At 37.4% G+C, this 27,261-nt stretch overlaps 1 long non-coding RNA gene across 1 annotated transcript; it reads left to right on the top strand.

The window, feature by feature from the left end:
• The first annotated feature begins 816 nt into the window (after positions 1-816).
• Positions 817-26,624, top strand: LOC131191300 (uncharacterized). Its single transcript, XR_009153462.1, has 3 exons — positions 817-934; positions 25,731-26,054; positions 26,207-26,624. It is a non-coding gene; the product is annotated as an uncharacterized LOC131191300 (long non-coding RNA).
• The last annotated feature ends 637 nt before the right edge of the window (positions 26,625-27,261 follow it).

Below are 27,261 nucleotides of genomic sequence, written 5' to 3'. Positions count from 1 at the left end.
TCATCATCATGAATCATTCAGCAACATTGAGAGATTCATGTGGTTCCTACCCTTATGTCACTGAGGAAACTATTGAATACTTAGTTGTTCTTCCAGGCTTTGGAAACAAAGTAGTTATGGAGAACCTTTTGTCCTTTTTGTTTTGTTTGATCTTGTTTTAAATAATTTTCTCTTTGGGTCTTTGAGTTTTATATATTTTTATATAACTCCTAATTTAGAAACTGGGTGGCCAGTTTAAATTAGATAAAGAAATAAAACTTAAATTAGACAAAGAAATAAGCAATATGCTTATTGCTTATATGAATATGCTTTGTGACCTTTCATGGAGGTCACGCTGAAAAAAAACCTCACAACTGTCACATTGCATTAGGATGTTTCCGCTGAGTAATAGTAAAATTCCTTTCCTGTCAGTTAAATGTTCCAAAATGCCACTGCACTTTTTCACATGCTTAACTGAATACTAAAATGAGAGAGATGGATGGATGATGATAGATGATAGATAGATAGATAGATAGATAGATAGATAGATAGATAGATAGATAGATAGATAGATAGATAGATAGATAGATAGATGGATGGATGGATGATAGATGAGATCAAAAAGTATTCTCTATACTAGAGAATCACGAGCAAGTACTCCCATTAAGATTTTACTTGTCTCAATTGGAATAAATCATCAAATAATATAATTTTTGGACAATATCCTGAGAACTAAATGATTAATATTATGGAAAATATTATAGCAATAAAGATGACTCATACATGTATTTAGTCATATCCACAGTTGGTTTTCACTGCATACATTCCAGCCACCTACCAGCCAACTCTAAATGAAGATATCTTTCTTAAAATAAATCTACACTGACATTACATGAAAGTTATCAACTTGAATTCACTTTTTTTCCAAGTGGTGGTGATGGGTTATTTGTCAAAGGTAAGTAGAATTGTTTATTTTACAAAATAGTCATGAATAGGAGACAAATATACAGTAGCAGAAAATGCAATCTATCACTTCCCTGCCAGTCAAAGTATTGAAATATTTTATTTATTTTATTTATTTTTCTAGTTGTGGAAAGAATATACCGTATATACTCGAATATAAGCCGATCCGAGTATAAGCCGAGGTCCCCAATTTTACCCCAAAAACTGGGGTAAACTGGGGACTCGAGTATAAGCCGAGGGTGGGAAATGAGGCACCTACCGGTTGGGGAAACCCTCCCTCCCTCAGCTGAGAAGGCTGGCGGCTCCCCCGCCCCGCCCTCTCACTGCACCGGCAGGGCTTCCTCGCGCCGTCCGGTAAAATGTGAAAAAAAGAAGAAAAAAAAAAACTCGAGTATAAGCCGTATATACTCGAGTATAAGCCGAGGGGCTTAAAAAAAAAAAAAACTCGAGTATAAGCCGTATAGACCCGAGTATAAGCCGAGGGGACGTTTTTCAGCACAAAAAACGTGCTGAAAAACTCGGCTTATACTCGAGTATATACGGTAAGTGAGTTCTTTTGATAAAGCCCACCACTAATATTCCACACATAGCAGAAATGTCATTAACCATCAGGTTTTTATCCCATAAAATCTTCCTAAACTTACTATCTAAACTTACTAGAGGATCTTACTATCAACTCTACATCACTTTAAGAAAATCAACTTTATTTGGTTTGAGTATGCAACAGTATCAAAAATAGATTTGTGTCTAAACAATAAGATTTATATTTAACTTATTTGGAAACTGCTTATAGTCCATAATTCTGTGCACAGTCTTTTTGCCATAGTTAGAATTCAGGATCTTTACAATATAAAGTTTTAAACCACCAGATGTTGTGCATTTTTCCATAAAGTTAAGGTTAGACTGCTTCAGGTTAGCTAAAAATCCTTGTGAATGTTTTATTATATTAATTCTTTTGTTAATCATCAATCTAATACTAATTTTTAAAGTATTAAGTGACTGTTTTTAAGCCTTGGCAATTTTAAGATGTGTAAACTTCAACTCCCAGAATTCCCTAGCTAGCATGTTGTCAAGTTGTCAAGGTTGAGAAATACTGGTCTACAGCAGGTGTCAGAATGTAAAAGACCATGACTGATTTTGAAAAAACTAAATGGTACTGGAACTGATTAGAATTGGTTGGGAGACCACTAGGGAATTACTTAGATGTAAATTAACCTAGAATTTGGGGGGGGGGGGGAAAGGCACTTCAATATTGCTGCCAAGAAAACAACAAGAGTGTCACCATATAGTCAACAGGAGTATTGCTCAGACTGAATGAATTAGTAGTGTTTCAGGAGCCAAACTATTTTTGTGCAGTTTCTCAAGAGATATTGGAGCATTCCAGAAATCCCAAGATGTAGAATGTAGGAAAAAAGATAGATGTTTTATATTATGATTGTAAAGGCCAAGACCTAATCTAACTTTCTTGACAGATTGGGGACGCTGTGAAGGGCTGGGAGTCCTCAGGAATCACCTTTTTACATTTTTAAGAGGAGTCACTCCTGACAATTTCCTTCCCAAAATTGCAGTCATAGCATCATAGCATGATGATTGTTGGCACCGCAGTCAAGGTAAAAGGAACTCAGTAACATAGGCTACTTTTAAACTTTTGTACCAAATGGGGTTGGAATTATATTAATAAGAGCTATTAACAATATTTTCACAATTTGATTCCCATCCGAACCTTTAAAACCAGTGTTTCTCATCCATGGCAAATTAAGTTATGTAAACTTCAACTTCCAGAATTCTGGGAGTTGAGTTCCAGACATGTTAAAATTGGGAAAACATTGATTTGGGAGGAGATTAATGGAATAAAGTATTATTATTATTCCATTGATGCAGATGAAATCACTGAGGCAAGAACATTTAGCTTGGCTATGACACAATTACTTATTAGAAGATATTTGATGTTGGTCTTCTTGGCTCACACTCATATTTCTCAAATCTCATCAAAAGGAATTCCCTGAGAAAGTTTGCCACTTCCTTCACCTACTAAATTAGAGGAATATGGTTCAGAGTTTTCAACAAATATTAGTGTTATTCTAAAATGGTTGAATCCTCTGAGTCCACCTAATTTTTCAATAACAAAGGAAAATAAGGCTGATTGTTCTTGATATCCTTCTGCCCGGGAAACAGCTGTTTATTCCCTTATTACAAGATAATAATATTTATTTACTTATGATGGTAACTCTGGCTCCATAGGGCTCAAAAGCCTCTAGAATATCAGAGTTTGGGACCTTTCCCCTTCTAAGCTTCCACCAAAACATTTTAATAAATCCAATGAAGTCTAGTCATGCTTAAGAGACCAACTCACTGGCTGCTGTCCAATGGTACTGTAGCCACAAGGAACATCCTGGCACATGAGCAGTTTTGGATGCTTCTGCAGGAACAAGCCTGGCACTTGTATTTACAGGCCTGTACTAGACAGAACTGTAAATTTCTCCTGAGGGTTCAATAAGCTAAACTACCATGTTATACTAAAATGACGAAAATGAGGGGAAAACAAAGCTGCAATTCATGTAATCTGGTCACAAATGCTTTGAGGAAACGCATTGCCTTGGCTGAAAGTCATTAGCATGAAGGTAAGCCTGAGCCAGAAGATGAACTGCATTAACCTGCTTAAACAACACCCCTTAAAGCAGATAAATTGAAATTACTCAACATCCCCATCTGCAGAAGCACAAAAGCTCTCTGCTCTGCTTGAGCGCCTTCACCCGCCTATGGCTGGCAGCCTTCCTCCCACTCCAGAAGTATAAAGGACACCTGTGAGAAATGCTCCCATTTGTAGCTGCCCACTTCAAGCAAGTTTTTTCTTGAAGAACCTATTAATCACACACAGTGTTTATACCCGAGGAAAAGAAATACCAAAAAAACCCCCAAAAAAACCCGCTACCTCTTCATAGAGGATAAATACAGTTGAAATACACACACACACACACACACTCCTACCTGAGCTTAAACTGAAAGAAAACTTTTCTGTTTTGCTTCTTGACAAAACATTAGTAGGGCTTTGCACAAAGAGCCATTAAGTCCCTAAAAGGACATAAATGTATGTTGGGAACCTTTCTTTCACATGGTAGATGGGAATAAACCAAAGAAAGATTCCATACGGCTTCTTAGTTTCTTCTTAAGCCCACAAAGATGTGAGTACTAAAAGGAGAGCCCACATTTTGCAAAGAAAAGAAGAAGAAAAAGCACAACTTATGAAAATTCTGGAAACATTTGGCCAGGCTTGAATGTCTACCACAGAGATCTTCAAACTTGGCAGCTTTAAGACTTATCAACTTCAACTCCCAGAATTTCTCCAGCTAGCATAGCTGGCTGGAGAATTCTGGGGGTTGAAGTCCACAAGTCTTAAAGCTACCAAGTTTGAAGACCTCTGGTCTACCATATCTTAGAGGGAGTTATTGCCTATTTCAAACATCTTGATGTTGTAACAATCAAATCAACAGAATAGTGAATTCAATTTCCTTGTAATTGTTTGTCTGCACTAACATGAGCAAAGTTCATTTGACGCATGGCTTGGAAAAGAGCCTTGGGTGGTCACGAATGCAAATCTACCAACCTTGAATGATGAAAGAGTCTTTATTGTACCTTATCAGGATTTTTTAAAAAAGATTTTAAGATCTTGGATGCATTTGTAAAGGCACAATTAATTATACTTCTGGGGTTGATTTAAGGAATTTTTAAAAAGAAGCCCCGGTTTTTGAAAAGGCCAGGTTGAATATTAAATTAACAAGCTCCTATGTATTATAGTTTTGAAGGATACATGGGAATTACTTTCCACACCATATCCAAAGCTTACTGGAACTTAATCTATGCCCTGAGGATCTTATTTCATAATATAGAGATGTTAATATCAAAAAAATGGTATTTCAAAACTATTATATGCAAAACTACTTGAAGCCTCAAAATAAAAAAAATCAGTTCTGTTAAGAGTAGAAATAAGAACCTCAGCTCTTTTCCTTTCAAACACAGGATAATATATTTGAAAGTTGGCCCAGAGCATTTGGTGGTTTAGATCTGTTTACTATTAGCTAGATCTATGCTATCGGATCAAAATGCAGATTTTTTTTATAACAATTGCAATTAAAAAGAAAAAGTAAAAGCACCAGCCAGAGTGGTGAATTAAGGAGAGGAAGAGGTAGAAAGAGGGATGGAGGGAAAGAAAGAGAGAGAGAGAGAAAGAGGGGGAGAGAGAGAGAGAGAGAGAGAGAGAGAGAGAAGCTTGCAGTGCCTCTGTGTCCTCTCAGAATTGCTGATCATCATTCATTCTTTCAGTGGCTCGCTTGCTCCTTTTCTGAGGGAGGTACCACTGCCTAATGAAACAATTAAGGTCTGACAGTTTAAATATGCTGTTCCATTCTTTTCCAGCATAAGTGCCAGCCATCAAGACAAACTATCTCCTACTGTTTCACTATCATTGCTAACCCTGGATAGAGTGCCCTAAAAATAAAATAAAAGCCATTCTCTGTGTGGAACTTCATGAAGCCAGGTCATGTCAGACCCCCAGGGCAAACTGTGCTGAACTCATTTCGTTATTCTATTTTTAAGCAACTGCTCCATGGATCCTTTACTACATCAAACACAACCCTCCCTAAGCTCATTCAGTAGGTGAGGCGTACATAACAAGAAAAGGTTTTTCTTCCCCTGATCAGGTCATGTCTTCCTCACCAGTTATGCTGAAAGAAGAGTTTGTGATCAAAGGGCAGGAAAGTCAGGTAATGGAAGTGTCAAAATTGCAAAAGCCAACCAGACATTCAAAACCTGGTACTTGTGTAATGTTTTTATTACCCCATTTGAAATAGCACTAACTAAAAGGCGGATCCATCATACAGATAGAAATATCCCTTGTGGTGCTTTGGCTTTGATCTCAGAAAGGACCTTTGGTATCTGCGACAACTTTAAAGAATGTGTGGTTGTTTTCAGAAGCAGGATAAGGGCAGCTGCTTTGAGGTGTTGTAGAAGGATACTATTTTTCATGCCCCACCCCCATCTTCCAAGGATCTCTTGGAGAACAAATCCACCATTTTGCACAACCTTTACAGATAGCATTTCTTGCCTTTACAACTCTGTAAGTTAAGGAAGTAGTACATGTGCATGTGTTAACAAGACTGATGTGAGCTCTTTCATCTTGAACTACTTCAGACATGTTAATGGCTAGGATACACACTGGATGAAAAGGGCCTGTAAAATTGCTGTGATTTAAAGTCATTTTTGATTAGGGCTTAATGTCTCACTTCTGTTCATATCAACTAGGCTAGTACAAACGCTACTGATAGATGTTTCTTTCGATCTATGTTACATTTCACTCACTTCATTTCTGCAACTTCTGTATATAATTTGTCACATGGGTGGAACAGTTTTATGAGCATTAATGAAATAAATACTGGTATAACAAATTTCCATTCAATGTTTCACCTTCACAATTTTCATTCTTTCCTGAAATCAAATCATTTCTCTACATCATCAATATTCTTTCCGATTCTATTGTGAAGTATAATGGTTCAGATTAGTGTTTCTCATACCTGACTACTTTAAGATGTATGGACTTCAACCTCAGCTGGGAAATTCTGGGGGTTCAAGTCCACACAGCTTAAAATTGCCAAGTTTGAGAAATACTGAAATAGAGGAAAATAATTTTCCTAGAATAAACATTCCTACCTGGGATAAGAACTCTGACAAAAATAAACAACTTAACTTCATACATATATTTATAGAAACAACATGCACAATCACATTTTTCAATTCCCTCTGTTTTCCATCACAAAATTATTAATTAGTTCCTGAAGAACTCATATCCAGGTGACAGAAAGTCATTTAAGGTCTTCCATTCCCCTTCTTAGCATTACATATATATCAATGAGGAATGTCAAAACCAAACATAGATCCGTGCCAATTCGCATATATCCATCTTCACATTTACCTTCCATTTATACCCATATGGGACATATACAAACACAACTGAGGATGCTCTTTGTGTTTTTGTTAGTTTTAATGGGAGGGTTCTTTCAGACTAATTCTCTCACAAGGAACAATATGTCACAGTGAATGATGTCAGAGGTCATTCTTTTCTTTTTAAAGGGCCTCTATATCCCCTGACACACTTCACTTAGGCCCAAAGAGCTTTTCTGCTGAGATCTTGGCAAAGGGTCAAGGTAGGTAGCCTAAAAACAATTCCTTAATTTAATTGCTCTTGATTTACAACAATTTAGCCATTATGTTGACTGTTAAAATTCACTATTTGATTAAATCTCAGGCTAGAATTATGTATGAAAATCCATAGTTTGCTTTCAGCAAAATACTATAGAGCAAACAGTTTATCTACCTTTTTTTTTTGTTTGTTACTTCCATCCTACTTTTCCTGAAATGTGGCACATTCTTTCCTTTTTTTCCCCCCACACAGTGACAATCTTCTGAAATAGGTTAGGTTACGGAAAAAATCACAAACTTCAAAGCACCTGGTGAGAGTGGCTGGAAATGGATCTGTTAGGTTTGGGCAATGAAGAGGCAGGAGACGATGCAAGTGACAACAGCTCTTTAGTTTATTGTGAAACCCAGCAAAAGACAACAGGCAAACACCTCTCTTTATATAGTATTTGGATGAGGCACCAGCCAATCAGCAACGTGTATTTTCCCGCCCAAATTTCCCTCCAAAATTTCAAATACATTACACTCTTCCCCTCCCAGAACGCATTTAGCCCATTATTTGCATAAAATTTGCATGTTATTTCTCCACGTAGTCACGCAGATAGACAGGGCGTCTCCTAACTCTTTCTGACCTGTGCAAATTATTCCCTGGGAGGGAGTCGAGCTGGTCGGAGGGACTGTTTGTTCCTCCCAGCTCCTCCTCTGGGCCCTCCGGCCCTGGATTATTGGCAGAGTTGTCCCTGCTGTCCTCTGGAGGAACCGGTTGGCGTCGCTGGACTTCTGATTCAGCTAAGTCCTCCGATCGCCTCGGGATTGAGCTAGCTGTTGGTTCAAATATTTGGTAGTCAGGGTCTGGCTGTTTGGTCTCTGGATTGTTTTGTATTCTTTTTCGTAATTGATCTATGTGGCGTTTCCACACTCGGCCATCCCCCATGTCCACTACATATGATTTTGGGCCTGTCACTCCCACAATGGTTCCCTTTAAGCAAGCGGGACCCTCACTGTAGTTGTGTGCCACACCAGGTCGCCCGTGGTCATTGTTCTAGTTTTGTCCCCCGTATTCTGGTACCCATCAGGGGAGTATGTTGGGTTTAACCGATCTAAGGGGCACCGGAGTCTTCTCCCCGTTAATAATTCCGATGGGCTGCGGCCGGTGGCCACACAGGGTGTTCTATGTTGGACTGCCAGTAAGGTGTCGATTTTGGCTTGCCAATCTCCTGGGCTAATTCTGGATAACGCTTCCTTGGCACTGCGCACGAAGCGTTCTGCAAGTCCGTTCGTCGCCAGGTGGAAAGGTGCCGAGAGGGCATGTCGGATGCCCTCTCTGGCCAAGTACCCCTCAAACTGGGTGGCCGTGAATTGTGGGCTGTTATCAGACACTATGGTGTCGGGTAGCCCATATGTCACAAATAGTCGCCGCAATACTGTTATTACGGCCTCAGCTGTTGTGGTTTTCATGAGTATAAAATGCTAGGAAAATAGTCCAACAGGTCAGCCTGAGCGATAATGCAACTGGTGTTGGACGGTCCCCTGCCAAGAGTCCCAATAAGGGTCTGTGGTCTGTGACTATTTCAAATCACTGCCCAAACAGATACTCGTGGAATTTCTTTACCCCAGAGACTATGGCAAGCGCTTCCCGGTCTAGTTGGCTATAGTTCCTTTCTGTTGCCGACATCGTGCAGGAAAAATATGCGATAGGGGCCTCCGAACCGTTCGGTAACTTGTGGCGGAGGACAGCTCCTACCCCATAGGGCGATGCATCGCAAACCAATACTAACGGCAATGTCCCATTATACTGAATTAAAAGGCTGTCGCTGGACAAAAGTCTTTTAACGCCTTCAAATGCCTTAGCCTCAGCCCTGCCCCAAGTCCACACAGAGTCACGGTCGCCTCTTTCTGGCCTCCCGGTGTGGAAAACCTCTTCCTCTTCTTCTTCTTCCCACTCTGCCTGGATTTCCTCGCTGTGAATCGGCATCGTTTCGCTGAGGAATTAGGCATGTTCGGCTTCTGTAAGGTTTCCGCTGCTTTGGTGGACATCTCGTGCGCCCTGGCCTCATCTAGGGCTATCGCTAGGGTTAGGTTGCTTTTCGAAAGCAGCCGCCTCTGTAGTCGGATGTCCCTGACCCCACAAATGAGTTGTTCTAATAGAGTGTCCTCCAAGTCCCTGTACTCACAGTGGGTTGCGGCTTTTCTTAATGCAGCCATGTACACGCTGATTGTCTCGCCCTCTCGCTGAACTCTTTGCCTCAGTTCAAAACGTTGCACGAACTTCGATGGCACCGCCACGTAGTGTGCTCGTAGCATTGTCTGGAGCACTGGCCACGGTACCAACTGAACCGGCGTTGGTTCCGACAGCGATTCGGCGGTATCGAAGACTTCTGGTCTGCAGTGGCCCAGGAAGTAAGCACGCTTTCGATTATCCGACACTCCTTGCAGTTCGTTTGCTTCGAGAAAACACTCAAAGCGAGCCATGTATGACCCCCATTTTTCTTTAGCTGGGTTGAATGGCGCTGGCGGCGTATAGCTAGACATTGCTATGTATCCGTCCTTGATAACTGGCTGGGTTTGAAACTAAGTTGCTCCTTCAGCTCTTTCCTAGTCTCACTGCCTTCAGTATCCCATCCTCATCGCCAATGTTAGGTTTGGGCAATGAAGAGGCAGGAGACGATGCAAGTGACAACAGCTCTTTAGTTTATTGTGAAACCCAGCAAAAGACAATAGGCAAACACCTCTCTTTATATAGTATTTGGATGAGGCACCAGCCAATCAGCAACGTGTATTTTCCCGCCCAAATTTCCCTCCAAAATTTCAAATACATTACAGGATCTAAATGTGGGACTTTGTAAATGTAATCCCAAATTTAACCCGCTAAGTAATTTAGGAAACAAAAGTAACATGTTGGGTTTCAGCCCTTGTGTCAGGCAGTCTATTATAAGCAGCTGATTTAATAGTAGTGCAACCAATTGATACCTAGTCACAACCATCACACAAGATCTAAAAGGATGTGCAAATGCTTCATACCAGTTGTTAGCAGAATTTAACAAAAAGTTGAAGCAATTTAATCCAAATTAAGAGAACATGATGCCAAGTAATTATTAAAGATATGAGATAGTCAGCATGGACCATCATGAATATGTTAAATAATTCCAGATATCTGGCAAAGAAGAACGCTACAGAGAGTGCAGAAATAAGAAAACAGTAGAAATACAGTAGATCTGCCAGAACAATGGCAGGGGGAGAATGTTCTCAATCTCAAGTCCTGATTTTACCTGTCATTAGTAATATGAACAAGAAAGTGATTGGACAATCTCAGTAGGCATGCTGTAATAGAAAATACGGATCAGAAGAAGCTTAAAAGGGTAAGAGTTTGATTATTATTCCTCCTCCACTTAACCCCAAACAGAATTATTGTTTAAATGAAGATATAGGTGCCTGTTCCTAATTATAGTTTGAAAATTACAAAACGTGCATTGTGAAATCACAAGTCAAGCTCTGTGTTTTTGTACTTGCATGATGCCATTGCACTCCAGTATAGAAGCAAAAAAAAAGCTTTGCAATATTTATTTCGCTTTATCAAAGTGATATTGCAACACATGTCACTTGTCACCTTGAAATGATTAAAAAAATCTACAGGCAAATGCTTTGTTGGGGCAATTTCCCTAACTTTAAATGGGTCCTATCATTTAGGACTCAGTGGGACACAAAATAAGGACAAGTATCAGAGAGTGAGAAAAAAGTTGCTTTAGTTATTAACAACTAGTTGTAGTGCCACTCCAAATTGCAAATGGTAGTGTACTTTACAGCAGAGGCCCCCAACCATTATGGATTGGTGACCTGGCACAGAGGGAGAGAAGGGATGGTTTTGTGTGAGTGGCAGGTGCACCCGCTGCTTGTATGATTGGCACTGCATGCACATGCATATTCTCCCGCCTCTTGTGTGGGCCAGTTTCAAACAGGCCGCAGCCCAGCAGAGGGCTACAGCCTGTGGGTTGGGGACCCCTGCTTTACACCATCAGTAGTCTATTAGAATTATTATGTGCCATCTCATACAATGTGGAATACCATTATTCACTCCACCATAATCCCAGAAAAGGCTATCTGAACCATGAGAGAATAATGTACGAATAACATTAACATGGGCAGCAAACAAATTTAAAAATAAATTTAAAAAATTTCCGCAGTCCTCCAGCTTTTTTAAAAAAAGCTAAGCACTACTATTTTTTCAGAAAAAACAAAATTTCAGAAATGTATGTCTTTTATTTATTTTATTTATTTAATTAGATTTTTATACCGCCCTTCTCCCGAAGGACTCAGGGCGGTTTACAGCCAGATAAAACAGAACAAGAATAAATACAAGATAAAAATAATATTTAAAAAACTTATTAAATTGGCCCAAATTAAAATATAATTAAAACAGTAAAAACCCAATTTAAAACTAAACTCCTACGCTAGTCCTGCGTGAATAAATAGATATGTCTTCAGCTCGCGGCGAAAGGTTTGAAGGTCAGGAAGTTGGCGGAGTCCTGGGGGAAGTTTTATCCTTCTATAAATTGGTTTCTACATCATGATGAGGATGGGAAGTCACCGTCTTGGAGGAAGGGCTTGTTTATCCATTTATTTGCCTTCTTGTGCTTTTTATTTTTTCACTTCTTAATTTGTATTACACATAACTTCTTAATTCTGATCATTTTTAGAAAAAAAAAGAAAAAGAAAAATCTTTATCTGTCAGCTTACATTTGCCTAATAGATCTGAAGAAAAATTGAACAGACTCCAACATCAAGTTTGATTTGATTATAGAAAATAAACCATAGACTATCAAAATAACTATAGCTGCTTCAGTTTTTCTGAGAAAGAGATGAAAATAGCAAGATGAGTAGCTCATCAATATGCTGGCTGGGGGAATTCTGGGAGCTGAAGTCCACACATCTTAAAGTGAGTGAGATTCAGAAACACTGATTTGGAGGAATAGGCCTTGCAAAGTGTCACCAAAAATAGCTTCAAGGCTCTCACTGCAATACATTTTCAAAAGATTTATTATGTCCATAAAATCAATAAACTTGAGCAGTTAATTCATTGATGAAATATATTACAAAGTTTATTAAAATCAGTATAATAATAAAATATAGCAAAATATGGAAAAAAGAGTAAGCTAATTTATAGATTATTTAAAAAGTAAAGTTTTAGAAAGATTGTAGACGCCATCATTCCTGAGCATTTGATTTTCCTGAGTTAGAAGGTGTATTCTTATGAGTCATTAGCAAATTAGCTTCTTCTAGAACTGTATATTTGTTTCTTATGTAACATTATGTAACAAAATGAAATTCAACAGTGAAAAAAGTAAGGTTCTACATTTAGGCCAAAAAAACAAAATGCACCAGTACCGTATATGTGGTACCTTGCTCAATAGTAGTACCTGTGAGAGGGATCTTGGAGTCCTAGTGGATAACCATCTAGATATGAGCCAGCAGTGTGCAGCAGCTGTTAAAAAAGCCAACACAGTTCTGGGCTGCATAAACAGAGGGATAGAATCAAGATCACGTGAAGTGCTAGTACCACTTTATAATGCCTTGGTAAGGCCACACTTGGAATATTGCATCCAGTTTTGGTCGCCACGATGTAAAAAAGATGTTGAGACTCTAGAAAGAGTGCAGAGAAGAGCAACAAAGATGATTAGGGGACTGGAGGCTAAAATATATGAAGAACGGTTGCAGGAACTGGGTATGTCTAGTTTAACAAAAAGAAGGACTAGGGGAGACATGATAGCTGTGTTCCAATATCTCAGGGGCTGCCACAAAGAAGAGGGAGTCGGGCTGTTCTCCAAAGTACCTGAGGGTAGAACAAGAAGCAATGGGTGGAAACTGATCAAAGAAAGAAGCAACTTAGAACTAAGGAGAAATTTCCTGACAGTTAGAACAATTAATAAGTGGAACGACTTGCCTTCAGAAGTTGTGAATGCTCCAACACTGGAAATTTTTAAGAAAATGTTGGATAACCATCTGACTGAGATGGTTTAGGGTTTCCTGCCTGGGCAGGGGGTTGGACTAGAAGGCCTCCAAGGTCCCTTCCAACTCTGATGTTATGTTATGTTATGTTATGTTATGTTATGTTATGTTATGTTGTTATGTTATGTTATGTTATGTTATGTTATGTTATGTTATGTTATGTTATGTTATGTTATGTTATGTTATGTTATTTTAGAAATAACCTGGGAAATTTATGCTTATCACTCTTATACAAGTAATGTATAACTACCCAACCCACTAGAGCAGGGAAGCAAGGAATGTTGTGGGTCCCATCCCCTAGGGAGATACACCTGGTGGGAGCCAGAAGAAGGGCCTTCTCCGTGGTGGCTCCCTCTCTCTGGAACATCATTCCCACAGAGATTAGCCTGGCACTGACTCTACCACTCTTTAGGAAAGTGCTGAAGACCTGGTTCTACTAGAGGGCCTGGGGAACCCAAAGCAGGATGGAGCCCATTAAATGGCTTGTGTGCTGTGTTGTCATTGGGTTGTGGGGGGGTATTATTTTATTAATTTAATATTTGATTCTTTTCTTCTATTAGTTTTATTTTATATATGTGATGTTTTTATATTCATGTAAGCCACCTTGAGTCGCCATGTGCAAATAGACAGCAATCTAAATTTAAATAAATAAATAAATAATAAAAAGCATTTTCATGTAGTATTTCCAGTGTTCTGCTATTAAGCAACTACCCTATATCCATTATTCAATAAATAAATCAGAGTATACTCCCCACCCATTCTTTTCCTTCACCCTAGTGACCTCGTCTAAACAAATTCTTATGAGAGAAACAAGTGAGAGAAAGAGACGGTAAAGCAGCACTTCATCAAGTATTCTGAAAGGGAGGGTTGGTCATCAAAGTTAACATCTGGTTCTTTGTGTCAGCAATTCAGACCCCGGAAAGCAGAAAAAAGCAACAAAGATGTTAAAGTGTCTGGAGGCTAAATCCAGGGGTGAAATGCTCCCGGTTCAGACCAGATCACCCGATCCGGTAGCAATGGTGGCAGGTGGTTCGGAGAACCGGTAGCAAAAATTCCTTCCCCCCACCCCATGCCCAGCTGAGCCACATGATCATCAGAGGGTTTTTTTTACTTTTAAAAGCATTTTTTCTTTGGCCAAAAAATGCTTTTAAAAGTAAAAAAAAAAAGCCTCTGATGATCACGCGTCTCAACTGGGGGAAAAAGCATTTTTTCTGCAATCTCTTCAGTCAAAGTTGCCTGATCATCAGAGTCTTTGGTAGAAAAAAATGCTTTTAAAAGGCTCTGATGATCCCAATTGAGTTGCCTGATCGTCAGAAGCTTTTTTTTCTTTTAAAAGCAAAAAAAAATTTTTTTTAAAGAAAACAAAAGCCTCTGACAATCAGGCAACTCAACTGGGATCATCAGAACCTTTCAAAAGCATTTTTTACAACCTCATCAGCCGATGAGGTTTAATTTTTTAAAAGTTAAAAAAAGGCCACGCCCACCCAGTCACATTAAACCCCTCCCCACACACACCAAGCCATGCTCACAGAACTGGTAATAACAAATTTTACATTTCATCACTGGCTAAATCATATGACTAATGGGAAGTGACTAGGACATAAGTGACCATGAATAAAGACTCCCAGTCTAGGATTAGGTGCAATGGGCACATAAGATAAATTTGTGCAATGGCCAGAAAGACCTGTATCCATGTGGGCTCTCAAATTGCCTACCAATTCTGGTCCATGAAATACTATTCTGTCAAGAGTTAAAACTGGCAATTCTCAAAATCCAGGGGACCACAAATCCTAAAGCCACTCTGTCTTGTTAGGATTAAATGGCAGCTGGTCCATCCTCATCCAGACATTTACAGCCTAAGTAAGCACCTGACACCAGGTAAGCACCTAAATAGCACCACTTATCCAGCCGGGGATTAGAAATGTGCAATTCAATATTACCAGTATTACAACCACTGGATGACATCACACAATGGTTTCATGTAGATGTTTGGTGAGAAAAACCAAGCCCTGAGGCATCTCACATAAGACAAGCCTAAATCTCTTCTCTCCTTCCCCAACACCAACTGAAGATAGAAAACAGATAAAAGATGAAAACAACTGAAACATTACACTTTCCATTCCCAATTTTCTAAACCAGTCCAGAAGGACATCATGGTAAATGATACTTAAACTACTGAGAAATCCAGAAGGGCTAGGACCATCCCCAACCCTTTATTAAGCCTTCCAGACATCATGCATAGGAGTGACTAATGCCATCTCAGTACTATAATCTGGTCTGAATTCAGCTGCAAAGGATCCAGAAAATCTACTCCATCCCAGGCCTTTGGAACTGGGCACCAAGCAAAAGTTCTCAAACCGACATTACGCTGTCTTTGCAAAGTTCTGACTATGTGATGGACTGGGCAAATCATTTAAGCACATTGCTTTACTTGGGAATGAAGCATCCAACAAAAATACCTTGGTGTTAAGATGGGTGGACAATAAATTTTACAAAGAAACAAATAAAATCTCTCTACATTGGTTCTTCAAAATTTGGGAACAGACATATGGCTGCTTTGAGCCCCCCCCCCTCCCCAAGATATCTGGGCATTCAGTTCTCTGCTCAGAAGACCTTGAGAAGGAAAGCTTTGAAGCAACTCCATTTAGGTGGCTGCAGCTTCACTGCTTTAAAGAATAGATTCAAAAAGGCACTTCCTTCTCCAAATGATGTGTTCAGGTATACTATCAGGCAGTGATTGTTACTAACATAATGGCACCTACTCATCTGCTGCATTAGTGCAAGGCTTCCTATCAATGCATGATGTTAAAGCAGCTTTTGGTGTCTTATCCATCTAAAGATGATTGGCCTAAAATTTGCCTTAGCTAGGTCAGGAGGAATTTTCAAAGCCTTGCTAAAGTAAACTTTTATTTTTCTACTTACATTTCAACTTGAATTATTAGATTATTTTTGTTCTCCCTGAAAATTGTAACATCTAGCTTTTAAAATTTCAAAGTCAAGGAAAAGTGTTACCCAATTCCAAACTTTCCACCATCTTGGATTTGAAGTTATTGATGGAGATTTCCTTCCCTATCCATTTATCTCCATATACATTTCAAACACAATTCCCTTTTATGTTCTCAGTTTTCTATCTTCTGTTTAATCTTGAGTCCTTTTACTCTCTACCATGTGATCTAAGGCTGCAGGGAATTTCCACTAAGTTATAGGGTGGGTAGCACTCTTGCCACTATGAATGGTTCTCCCTGTAATTCCCAGATGTAATGTTTTAGCCCAATCCATCATTCTGTACAAAACAAAGGCTTGCCATAAGATAGGTATATGCCAATTATATCTTACCTTTCCTTCCTCTTGAGTTCAATAATGAAATGAAAGTTAATGAAATGCAAACTTTTAAAAATTTCCAGCCTTTCAAGTATGAAAGTATGAAATGGCACTAAACATTCACTTTACAGTAAGGAGTTGAAGCAGAGTTCTTAAGTAACTTAAAATCTGGTCTGAATGATATTTCCAAAACTTTTTTTTCCAAAAAGACCACTGAACTTTGTTTTTTTTTTAAAAAAACAACATTTCACTTTTCATCCAAGAAGCTTCTTCAGAAATCATTCCTCCTTCATTCAGATCTGAATGATAGTTGCACTTCAGCCAATACATGTATTTCTGAACATATATATTTTCCAAATCCACTGAAGAGATTTTCAAAGATGCTACTTGACAGAATATCTTTGAAAGTGGTTTGTCTTGTGATGAGTGTTTCTGGAGTGCCATGAGGCACAAGTGGTTTTAGCCTCCCAACTGTGCTCCACAACAGATGAGGTTGGTGGAAGATTCATGTAATATGACAGTACAGAATTAAGGTGAAACCACAATTACGGGACAGACTGCAGCAGAAAACAAGGTCAGCCATCAATCTGATGGAAATTGCAGAATATAAACATTTATAGCCAGAGGATGATATACTTCTCTTTATTTTTACTTTATTTTTAGAGCTGCAACCTCAACCCTTTGGCATCTGTCCCTGGAAACTACTGGGGACAGCAATACTTTCCCGCCTTTGCTCTCAGAACATGATGATAAGTGTCTAAAGCAATTTAGAGAAAATCTTAGTTTATTTCAAATGTGTCTAATGCTGCTTTTCAATTTTAAACACACAAATATTGGCTATGAATACAGTTAAGTCAGAATGAATCAGACCCCCCAAATTTGAAAGCCATTAAAAGCTCTAAAATTGAAATCAATCAGAAAAGCATGGATTGCTTTGAAGGAAAATTAAATGAAGTCAGCACAAAGCCATTTATAAAAGCCAAATGGTGGAAGCATGGACTTGGTGAGGTTTGGATGAAAGAATGTGTGACTCTTAGAAATAAGAGATTACTTGAACTGGACAGTCATGAGATAAGAATTGGATGGCACACCTACCTATGGTGTGACAAGATTAAAATGAATACTGACTTTAAGAAACATTTGTTAGGCATGCTATTCTAAGGATTTGGAATGAATATAAAATAAGGCTCTCCTTAAGGTACCTCTTGATTGTTACCTCAGAAAGGTTTCTTCAGAAAAGAAATGATGGTGACACCGAACTTATGATGAAATTATGATGAAATAATATCTTTTAATCAAGGTGAAACTAATTTTTGATGGACTTTGTGCCTACTTCTTAAAAAAACTTTCTAGTAATTTAGCAGAACCCCTAAGTATAATCTTTAATAAAACTTTCACAACCAGTTCCCTTCCCAATCTCTGGTCACTAGCCACAGTAATTCCAATTTTCAAAAAAGGCGACCCCAGCTTAGTTGAAAATTATAGACCAATCTCCTATGCTGCGTCGCCTGCAAAGTAATGGAATCCATCATCAACCAATCCATTACCTTGCACTTAGAATTACACAACTTACTCTCAAATAAACAATTTGGCTTCAGAAAAAAATTATCATGCAATTTACAACTTCTCCACTGTAAAAACCTATGGACTACAAATCTTGATCTAGGCAAAACAATAGATGCAATATACATAGACTTCTGTATAGCTTTTGACTCAGTAGTACATGATAAACTTCTCCTAAAATTAAAATCCTATGGCATTTCAGGACCCTTACACAACTGGATATCTGCTTTTCTGTCGAACAGACAACAAGTGGTTAAGGTTGGTAGTGCTATATCAAATCCTGTTCCTGTCAAGAGTGGTGTTCCTCAAGGTAGCGTTCTTGGACCAACTCTCTTTATAGTATTCATAAATGATCTTTGTGATCACATCTCAAGTGACTGTGTTCTCTTTGCTGATGATGTCAAACTTTTTAACACCACTGACAATACATCTACAATTCAAAAAGACCTTGATCATCTAACCGCTTGGTCTAAAATTTGGCAACTACGAATCTCAACCAGCAAATGCTCAGTCCTACATATTGGAAGAAAGAACCCAATCACTAAGTACATGCTTGATGGACATTACCTCACAGATGACCCCCACCCAGTCAAAGACCTTGGAGTTTTTATATCTAACGATCTAAGTGCCAAAGCCCACTGCAACTATATAGCAAAAAAGGCTCTAAAAGTTGTTAACTTAATTCTACGTAGCTTCTTTTCCAAAAACACCACGCTACTGACCAGAGCATATAAAACTTTTGCTAGGCCAATTCTTGATTACTGCTCGCCTGTCTGGAACCCATACCATATATCTGATATCAATACAGTTGAGCGTGTCCAAAGGTATTTTACGAGAAGAGTTCTCCACTCCTCCATAACCAATAAAATACCTTATTCCACCAGACTTGATATCCTGGGTCTAGAAAACTTGGAACTTCGTCGCCTTCGACAGGACCTGGGTTTAGCTCATAGAATCATCCGTTATAATGTCCTTCCTGCCAATGACTACTTCAGTTTCAACTACAATAACACAAGAGCTACCAACAGATTTAAACTTAATGTCAACCGCACCAGTTTAGATTGCAGAAAACACGATTTCTGTAACAGAATTATCTATGCTTGGAATGCATTACCTGACTTTGTGGTCTCTTCTCATAACCCCAAAAGTTTTATTAAAAATCTATCCACTGTTGACCTCACCACATTCCTAAGAGGACTCTAAGGGGCGTGCATAAGAGCACAAATGTTCCTACCGTTCCTGTCCTATTGTTTCTTCCCCTATATTTATATATGCTTATACTACCTTGTTTCTTCTCATATATATGTTTATATATTATATAATCTTTTGTGTTATGCTTTTTATGCTTGTGTATATTGTTATGACAAAATTAAATAAATAAATAAAATAAATAAAATTTCAGGGGTTGGAATCAGAAGGACATATATGTCACTGGCTGACATATTTACAACTGAAGAAAAAACTTAATTTAGACAAAAACTCATGGATCTAAATCTGTAAAAAATTGAATTGAAATTGTATTGTGTGTTAATGATGAATATATTATTGTCAAGGGTTATAAAGTTTTGAAATTGAATCTGGAAAATGAATGTATGAAACGTATGATTCAATAGGCAAGGACATTTGGGTATAATATAATGCTTAACCAATGGTATACAATAATTTGTTGCTGTAAATTATCATAGAAAAAATTGAAATGGATATATGCTATGCATTAGTCGACTGTTTCTTAGACATAGCTCATAGTTTAAAACACTTTTTTATAAAAGGGAGGAGGAGGAAGAAGGATATAATTGTTATTGCACTACTGCATACCTGTGCTGTTGGATAATGATTTCAATATATTTTTTATTGTTTTCCTCAAGTAAAATGGTGAGAGAAGATTGAAACAAGGTTAATTTCTGGGAATAATTAAACTGAATAAAGATGGCATAATCTAGCACTCAAAAACAAGAAACAAAGTAGTTAGGCCAGAAAAAGAAAAGGTTGATTGGGCTCATGGGCTGGGGAGAATGACTTATGAGGTATTAACTAAAAGTGAGCTTCTTTGAGTCAGTCACACTGTTTCAGCCTAACTCACCTCACAGAAACAACATGTGCTAAAGCATTGCCATTAAGCAATAATTCACATCCTGGAATTCAAATGAAATTATAATTTCATTTAGTTGAACTTTGTCTTGGCAATGTATGATTTGCAGAAGGACCCTTCCTTCCAGTAATCTTTTGTGGAACACAAAGTCAGGAAGAAAGCAAATGCTTACTGTGAAGTCTCATCAGCACAGAGAATACTTTTAAAAATAAACATGCAAACACGTAATTTGCTCTTTGGAAAATTACTTTAATGGCAAATAATGAAGAGAAAATTGTTTAAGTGGTAAAAGTAATAGCTGTCACCAGTGATTCATCATCCTAAATTGTGTTTAACAGAAACCTAAGATGCAGTAAAATGCAATCATGTTTCACACTTGTTTGTTTATTACCCAAGACTTATTAGTTGCTTCTTCTACCTGCCATGGCCATGAAAACACTATATTGTTTGAAGCAGTAGTACAATAGCACCAGCAAATCTATTGGAGCTCAGTGGTCAATAAATAAATAATAAATTGTTAGCAAAGAAATAGTGTGGGATGTTGACAATGAAAATATTTTCCTTTTGAGGGGGCATGGCCACCACTGCCGTGACACAGCATGAAATTTCGGCGCTCTAAAGATAGTGCTGATATAACATCCATTTGGGGGTCCTTCGGGGTCATAGCTGTCTCGTAGGGATGGTGAAGAACGGAGGCACAGGCTAGTACGAATAGGGAAATTGCAAATTCCCTGAAGTACTGGCAAATAGCCTCTGACTCAGCGGCTGGAAAGACAGCCAGGAGTGTCATAAGCTGAGGTGGCCACATGGAACGAGAAAAGAAGAAAGTGAGGTGAAACATCTGGGTGAGAACAAATTGCCGTCTTGGAAATAAGATTCCTTTTTTAAAAAAAATTATTCCCTGACTTTAAAAAATGCTACTTGAGAGAGAACAGCAAAAGAAGAGAGGGGAGGGAGCAGATACAAGGCTATATCTTCTCTTCCGGCAATAGCGGTGTAGTAATGCTAGTGGGGATATATGCTCCAAATGAAAATCAAGAAGAATTTTATGCAAAATTACACAGGAAAATATTAGAATATGAAGATATATGCATAATAGGAGACTTCAATGTGATTGATAATAATGAGTTAGACTACAAATCTACAAAAATGAATAAAAAATTAAGAAAGACTTTACCTAGAGCATTTTATACAATGACAGATGAGTTAAGCTTGCAAGATGCATGGAGAAAAATAAATTTGAAAGAAAAGCAGTATGCATTCTACTCAAACAGGCACATGTCATGGTCAAGAATAGATTAGATGTGGATGTCAACAGAATTAATTTCCAAGATATGTAAGATTGAAATAGAAGCAAGTACATGGGCAGACCACAATCCAATAACAATGATATGGAGGGGAAGAGAAAAAAAATGAGATGGACATTAAATCAAAACTTACTAAATGAAAAGGACTTTCTACAATATATGGAAAAAGAATTTACTTTCTTCTTTAAAGAAAATAGAAAAGAGGATACATCACTGCAAAATGTATGGGATCCTAGTAAAGCATATATTAGAGGATTAACAATGTCATATTTAGGAAAACAAAATAAACAGAACAGACAAAAACAAACGAAGGTGGAAAAGGAATATAAGAATCCAGAGGAAGAACTATAGAAGCAGCCACAAAATAAAAAAATTAAAAATTTGATGGATTTGTAAAAACATAAATTAAACTTAATGGAAAATGAAGAATTGGCAAATAAAAAAAAATCAATGAAGCAATTTTTTTTTTGAAAATGCGAACAAGCCAGGACAATGGTTGGCATATAAGATGAAAAAGGAAAAAGAAAAAAATGATAAATCAATTATTAGATCAAGATGAAAGAATATGCTATCAAAATGAGGAAAAGAAAAAAAGAATTGAGAAATATTATAAAAGTTTATACCAGCAACAGATGGTGGCAGAAGGAAAGATAAAACAATACTTAGAAAAAGCTAAAATACCTAAAATTCCAAAAGAATTTAAAAAAAGTAGTTGGAAGAACGAATATCAATGATAGACTTGATAGAGGGAATTAAGAAACAAAAGAATGGTAAAACACCAGGACCAGATGGATTGCCAGCAGAACTATACAAAATGTTGCAAGATGTATTAAGCAATGTAATGTTACAAGTATTTAATGATATATTATTAAAAGCCAAAATTCCAAATTCATGGATGGAAGCATATATAACTCTTATAACAAAAGAATAATCGGATTTACAACAAATAAAGAACTATAGACCAATATTATTATTAAATGCAGATTACAAAATTTTTGCATCAATTATGGCTGAAAAATTGAAGAAACTATTAAATGCATTTATACAACTGGATCAGAATGGTTTTTTACCTAAAAGACAGATTAGGGATAATAGTGAATTATATTGGACACATTGGAATACTATGAAGCACATCCAGAAAAGCAAATGGCATTGTTATTTTTGGATGCACAGAAAGCGTTTGATAATGTGAACTGGCAATTTATGACTACACAATTGCAAACGATGGACTTCGGGGATAGGTTTATAAATATGGTTAAAACTATATATAAAGGCCAATCGGCAAAGGTGATTGTGAATGGCGAAATGACAGAAAAAGTAGATATTAGAAAAGGAACTAGACAAGGATGTCCATTATCTCCATTGCTATTCATATTGACATTAGAAATTTTAAACAGAAAGATAAGACAAGATAAAAAAATAAAAGGAATGAAAATCAAAAAAGAAGAATACAAACTACAAGCCTTTGTGGATGATTTAGTGTTTATCATGGAAGAACCAATAGAAACAGGTCCAAAGTTAATTGAGCAAATAGAGGAATATGGAGAAGTTGCGGGATTGAAAATTAATAAAGACAAGACAAAAATCATAGTTAAAAATATGAGAGAAAAACAAAAAAAGCAACTAATGGAGAAGTTAGACATTCAAATAGTGAAGAAAGTGAAATATTTGGGTATTCAATTAACTTCAAGGTATATAATGATGAAGGAAGATAACTATTACAAACTGAGAAATCAAATTGAAATAGACTTGGAGAAATAGAAAAATCTGCAATTATCACTAATGGAAAGAATAGCGTTAATTAAAATGAATATGCTACCAAGAATCCTGTTTTTGTTTTTCAAACAATACTGATAAAGTTGGAGAAAAAATATTTTGAAAATTTGAACAAAATGATGTGGAAATATGTATGGCAAGGGAAAAAAGCAAGAATTAAACTTAAACTGCTTCAAGATTGTAGAACTAGAGGCGGGTTTGGACTACCAAATAGGGAACTATACTAGCAAGCAATGACGTTAACCTGGGTTAAAGAATGGATTTTATTGAGAAATACGAGAATATTGACTTTGTAAGGACATGATTTGCAACAAGGGTGGCACACTTTTCTTTGGTATGGAGAAATAGGATACATGGGTATTTTCAGAGACATTACAAAGGAATGGTTTGCCAACAACATGGGAAAGAGTGAAAGAAAGACATTATATGAAGATACCAATGTGACTTTCAACAATAGAAGCTTTGACATATCCAGATATGATTAACATGAAAAATATTGTGAGATATAAGGATATTTTAACAGAGAAGGGAGAACTAAAATAGAAACAAGAATTAGGGGGAGGAATGGAAGGATTTATACTCCTTGCAGACAGCTGGTCATTTGCATTTTTTTAGAGTCATTAAGGCCACTTGAGGGTTTATTTGTGTCATCAGGGACACCTGAGTTGTGCAAATGGGTGTAGAACCTTGTTGGAACTGTGACTCTGACTTCAGAGATATCTTCCAGGTGGCTAAATTCTTTTAATGACTTGCTAAAATAATGCAAATGACCAGATGTCTGCGAGGAGTGTAAATCCTTCCATTCCCCACCATCTAGTCAGAGCTGAAGAAGCTTCTTGGATGAGAAGCGAAACATCTTTAAAGAAAAACCAGAAAGTCCAGTTGCCTCTTGAAAACAACAGTGACCTGAACGATTGAGAATCTCCATAGACATTCTCATGCTAGCATGACTAACTGTGGGAGGAGTTTCTTGGTTTCAAAATTTGCTCAGAAAATTGAAGTTTCTTTCATGTGTGATATTCTTGGTTTTAAAATACCTAAAGATGTAGTTTAAGTAAGGGTGTTTTGAAAAAGAACTTGCACATCGCTTTAGTATTATCTACCTGCCCGTTTCTGGAATAAATAGGATTGGCTTGCTTGCTCTGCTTTTCTTCCAAAGCAAACCAGACTGTTTTAAAGCTGCACAGTCAATGGATCTTAAATTTGATGCTGTTGTAAAGACTTTCCCGTCAATTGCTCCTGAAGAGAATGCAAAGCAGCTCCTTCAGCCTCTGCTTAATATGTAACGGCTACCCTGAGAATTTTACAAATAAGATCTTGTGTTCCAAACTGGAAGGTGACTTTATCATTGACATATACCCCAGTCCCCAAGCTTTTGCAAATGAAGTGCACAGGAGGGGATGGTGACATGCACAGTAGATAAAGCCCCCCTTTGCTATGAAGCTTTACTTTTAAAAAATCTCTATGTTCTGTCCTACTTTTTGATTTCAGTTCAAGCAGGAAAGGGTGGGAAGAATTGGGCTGCCCCTGCTGTTCTCAGTGGGGTTTCCACACTTTGCAACATCACCGTTTTGTCCCCATCTCGTTATCTCTACTTGAGGGGAAAAAAACCTTTATTATTCATGGATGCAAAATCTCCGTCTCACACCATCATAAATATTCATAACATTTGCAGCTGTATGCATTCCATTTAACCTTTTGGCAAAGGTTCTTTAGAGGAGAAAAGTTTGGCTAATGAGTGCAGCACATAGGAAACTGTAGGCAGGTTTGCCCATTTATACCTGTAGACAAAGTCGCTTTAATATGTATATGTAAAAATGGATGGGGGGCGGAATCAAAATAGCAACAGCAGACTTCCTTGGCATGACAGCCATAAGGCACTCATTTGTTCTACTTTAGCATCCTCATCGAGTAAAGAAAATGAGACCTCTTTGCCATCAACTGTGGTTGCCATCATTTGTGGCACAGAGCCAAGCCATTGTAGGAGTCGCCTAAAATGAAAATTGCCATTTTTTGTAGGCTCACGCCCACGTTTACAATTAACTTAGTCATAAAAAGGCTTGATTTGGAACTGCTTATTGCAAAGTAAAATACATAAGACTTTTTTTAGAAGTATGCAATGACTCGATTGTTTTTCCCTCTGTAATCAGGATTTTATTTTCTTATGTGAGCATAATTTTTAGATTATTTTTTTAAAAACTTTCTTATTACGTAATATTCCATAATATATAGTAGGACTTCAAAATGGTGGACCATTTTGGTGGAAGGCAATTTTTTTTAAAAAAATCCAAATTTATGTTATTTTTGCCAATATATGTACCTGCTTCAATTATGTTATTGAAGTAAATGGCCTAATATGTACTAACCTCAGCTTACGGGAACAACCCTTGATTTAACAGGCACACCCAGTAAACAGGGGTTAACTTAAACATAGTTCTATCCAAAACCATTAAATTGAGTTTGTTAAACTGAAGTTTTAATAAAAGTTGTATATTGTGACACATGATTCAAATTATTGAATTCCTTTTTGTTTCTGTTAGGTAGAAAGTTCTATTCTATTTATGAATGCTTTGAGTACAATTGTGAGAAAGGAGCTGCAACACCAAAAGGCTTGTATCTTTCTGTGCACATTCCAGTGTTAGATGCCAGCATATTTAAAGGAATCAAAGAATAGCTGTCCCATTCTATTAGCAACTCATCCAACTCAGTACAGACCTGATGCTGCACTTAGCAAGTAAATGAAGATACGTCTTTGATGTTGGCACAAATGGAACAGTTCAGTGGTCCATTTAATCAACATGCCATTCAAACAACATGTGGCAAAAAGAATCAAAACTAGAAGTACGGATTTTGGCCAACCACCAGTGAGTATTTTTCTATTACATTCTTGTTCGAATTTGGGATGGGAGGAAGTTAAACTTACTTAAAAGACATAAAAGAATTTCTTTGGAGATCAACTATGCCCAATTACAATATCCTTTTTTATTTAATCCTATTAACCTTTCCCTTTTCTCAGTTCAGATACAGCTCCCAATACGTAAGTTCTTCCCAACACTTCTGCATTTCATGTTTACATCACAGATGAGCAACACTGAGTGGCAGGACACGATGGTCTCTTTAGATGACCCCTAAAGCCACATACATTCCACCATGTTTTCTAAAAATGGACAGCTGATGAACTATCAAAACAATAATAAAAGTAGACATCCCATAATTCCTTCAACATCTCATTCCCACTTCATGTGATGTGAATCTATCCACTTTTTGGCAATAAGCCCTGCCACCTTGAGTTTAGGCCACATCAAGAGCCGAAGCAACAGTTACTATTGTGTTCAATATTATATATAACTGGGATTTAAAAAGTATAATCAGTGGAAAGTATAATTGGTATAATTTCATGACTGAGTATTCTATGTCCATTTAAACCAACTGTTTAAAATGACTTGTAAACTGTCTTAGAGAAAGCTCTATCGATCTTTGAAAAAAATAGGGAAAAAAATCTATGCATTTTTTTTCTTCCTGTATTTGAATTTAGCTGGATTCCTAATAATTTTGTGTGTGTGTTTATGATTCTTATCTAGCTGTGAATGGACCCACTTATGCCCTTTCTGAACATTCATTTATTTTCCTTGTTACATTTCTGAGGTCTCCTTTCTATTTTCCTTCCAACGGCCTAAGACAAGGGAATGTCAGAGGCCTGAATAACTTATGAGAAATTCTGAAGTTAGGCTAAAATTGTTACATTATTTGGTGCAGTTTATGGGGACAGAAATATCAAGGTTCTAACTAGAGAAAAGAGAGAAACCACTTAAATAAAAACATTTAAAGTGACCCATCAGAACTATAACCAATCTTGTTAAAGCTGAAAAAAATGAGGTTGTTATGTTAAGCTAAACCAAGCATGTTATTTATGATCTTAGATTCATACTTCCAGAAACAAGGGCTCAGCACATCAGCTCTTTGTACTAAACATGTATATCCCTCTTTTTCTCTCCACAGTAAGCTGTCATTCCTAATTTGTAAAGAGAAGTCAAAGCAAGTTACAATTAGTACTTGCTACCCTGTTAACCA

The sequence above is a fragment of the Ahaetulla prasina genome, chromosome 2, assembly GCF_028640845.1.
Source record: "Ahaetulla prasina isolate Xishuangbanna chromosome 2, ASM2864084v1, whole genome shotgun sequence".
NCBI lineage: Eukaryota > Metazoa > Chordata > Lepidosauria > Squamata > Colubridae > Ahaetulla > Ahaetulla prasina.
This window is presented reverse-complemented; position numbering and strand designations above follow the sequence as displayed.